This window comes from Frieseomelitta varia, unplaced genomic scaffold (genome assembly GCF_011392965.1).
Source record: "Frieseomelitta varia isolate USP_RPSP 00005682 unplaced genomic scaffold, Fvar_1.2 scaffold_950, whole genome shotgun sequence".
NCBI classification, from domain to species: Eukaryota; Metazoa; Arthropoda; class Insecta; order Hymenoptera; family Apidae; genus Frieseomelitta; species Frieseomelitta varia.
In genome coordinates this window covers 16,079-19,554 of record NW_025110757.1, presented here as the reverse complement: position 1 = coordinate 19,554, position 3,476 = coordinate 16,079, and positions in this window count along the sequence as shown.

Here is a 3,476-nt window from a genome sequence, read left to right as displayed (position 1 = left end):
AATTTTCATTGATATTAAATTTGTGTTGTTTATTAATCAGTTTATTACAATGATTCCACATTTATTCACTGGTCCATAATATTATAGATCATACTGATGCCAAACTACTTTGATGGGAAAGTATTATGTCAGCAGCTTCAATTATTTAACAAAGCCTGTAGTTCATCATTTTCGTCTACGTTTCTGTTACAAGTTGTCGTTTTCAAATAGCCACAGACAAGATATTTCGTAGAAGAAATGAGTAAGAATAATTAAAATTTCATAAAATCCAAATCTAACTCAAACTTTAATTAAGGACTAAGAATTTTAAAATTCTAGGGTAGATTGTCCCATTTCAGCCGCTCTGGCGGAATCTAAACCAAATATAATCTATAAAATTTAACATTGAAAATATTTTTAGGTATATCTGTATTCTATTAATCGGACTTGGTGGCGGTCAAAAATCTAGTGGCCAAAAATTTAATTCAAACTCTGCTTTCATAAATGATAAGTTCGTTTTAAAGAAAGATATCAGTATTAGTTTATAAATGAATCCTCGATGAGAGATACTATCTTGATTTTGAAATAGTTCTTAATACTAAGTTACCTGTAGAACTGAGTAAGGGAATGCAACATATTTCAGAATTATTGAAATCGGCGAAGACGCTCATTTTTCTTATAAATACCACATTTTCGACTTTGCACTTATGATTTGATACATGTGTACTTTTCGGAAATTAGCTGTGTGACCTCGCCATCTAAAATAACTTAATTTATCACAAGTCACAAAGATACTACATTGAATTTTCTTATAAACAATGATAAGGGATTGAATTACTTTTTGCAAATCCTCTAGTTTGGCGAGTTTCCCGAAATCCTTTGGTAAGAAGAATTTCGGGAAATCAACTCAGTTTGATTTTGTTGTTTATCAGAAACTATTCAATGGAATTATGCATGTTTGGAGATATATTAGAAGAAATAATGTATTGCGATGGAGTAATTAGTGGTTTATGTTCTCCATGATTGTTATTGATAGTAATATTTTTTAGATTGGAAGCTGTATCTATAGATTAAGATATGTGGAAAGTCGTGGTTGTACAATTCTAATTTGATATTCGCGAAATGGGTCAATTCGTAATAGAATTAGTTACTTGAGATTGTATTCGCATAACTTTCATTATTCAATCATTATGGTTTCATCTTTTTTTAAAAAGACGTTGTCTACATACACATAGTTTTTGTCTCTCTCCTGTTAAAAGTCAAAATTGTAATTTATATACTTAGGTACTAACAATAAATTATCACTTTTATCTGCTGAATGTAGAAATTGTTCATCTATTATGCGGAATGAGTGATCTAAAAATCGCTTAAAACCTAGATAAAAACTGTTTTATATTTGTATATACATGATAAATAAACATTTCCAAGCAGCACAAACATTTCTAAGCGATTGGAATATTATCTACTAAACACTACTTGTAATTACTAGTACTTACTTGAAACAATTATATAAATCTCTGTCTTTATTTGTAGTAGTGATATTTAAAAATGATTTTTCAGGGTAATGAAAATTAGTAAGTTGTTTACTTAGGAGCTGTAAAATTCTTTGGCCAGCACGAATGGATTTTCCACCAGGACAGTGTCACCGATATGATAAAAAAAGTGAATCTATTGAAAGACGGACATATCGTTAAACTGGATATGGATTGGAAGAAATACATGATAACTTAAATGGCGGGAATTGAAAAATTGATTCTAAGAGAAGATTCTAAATCTATAGAGGCAGAAACGATTATTATTGTACGTCAAAAGTACATATTCGTACAGAAAAAAGTATAGTAATTACTTAGATTACTTCCATTTCAATGATTTTCAGATATGTTGCAAAATTTAACATTTTGAACAAATTTTGTTGAATCCTTAGATCAACCACCAATTTTTTCACTGATTTCGATAAATTTCAAATATTTTAAGGAAGTTGACAATTTGGACAATTTCTTCAGTTTACATGAGGAGAATTTACTTCATTATTATATTAAATTAGAATTTATTTATCATTGCCAATAGATTTTTGCAAATATCTCGGAAACTAAGAGAGTCTGGTGTAATACATATGATATAAAGAGAAATTTGGCTATTATTCTCGAAATCACCAATTTGACTTGATTGACACAAAGTTGTAAGCGAATGGATGTACGGGATGTGAACTGGACGCTAAACATAAAATCTTAATTTCAGAAATTTTATTAGTGTCCGAGATATCGATGAGAAATTTTTGGTGTAATAAATTAAATTCTGCCTGTGCAAAGATTACTACATTAATTGTTTCCATTAAATTCAGTAGATATTTCGCTCATCAATCATAGTCACCGTGTGTCAAATATTCGAAAACACAATGGCAGTATTGGCCTCAGATTAAATTTTATTTTCGAATATCACTTCTATTTTTATTTTTATGCATTATTCAATAAAGAAATAAAAGTTAACGTTGCTGAAATTTTATATTTGAGGTTTCTTGCCCTCCCTCATCCATTTCTTCAAAATTTTTTCTATCGGCAAGAGTATTCAAATGTTATTCAAAATATTGACTTCTACAACATATTAAAGTCAGCCATCTGTAATCTAAATAACTATAAAAACATAATTACAATATTTTGCTAGCATACAAGTATTTCTGTAAATTCAGCTGGTGACTTTTTTTGTCTGTTTCAGTTTGTGTACACCAGATAACTCAGGTGTTTGGTGTAGTCGTTCTTTTAGCGATCATGTTATACGTTGTATACTAACTGCCTGAAAAATAGCCTTTCTTGCTAAAATTAAAACTATAGTAAGTAGAATTTTATAAGTTGGCAGCAAATTTTTATGTATTTATATCCTTATTTATTTATGTCTTTATATTTATAATATGAAATATACAAGATGTATACGAGAAACACGCGATTTATATATGAGAAATAACAAAGCGAGGGATACATATACTAGGAAGATTCACTAGGATGCCTTACTGAATGGATCTACGAGCAGGTTTTAATTCACCAGCACTAGTCTGCCCGGTAGACAAACCTTCTCATACACAGAGAGTTTGTGTACCATAGTTTCAACCCAAAAATCCTAACTCTTCAACACCTTCAATGATTTGTCTCTTCGGATCGAAATCCTATTTATCTATTGATTGCTCGTTGAAATTAAAGGGTTTCTTCTTCGTTGAAAATTGTAATGATTTTAATTAGATGAAAATTGCAGCGTTTCTGCACGACTTGAAAATTATACCGTATTTTTCTCGTGAAAAATGTAACCTATCTTGTCGTGCGGCTGCCCGCGAGCCTGGTTTTGTTAAAACGAACTAGTTATAGATCTGGCCAATCAGATTCGAAGGACGAACTGTTTAATTGTTTTGTTATATACCATTCAGAAACGGTAAAATTAAGGCATCGATAAAATAATTGATACCAACTGTTTCTGGAACTTCTACCATTCAAAAACAGTAAAATTAAGGC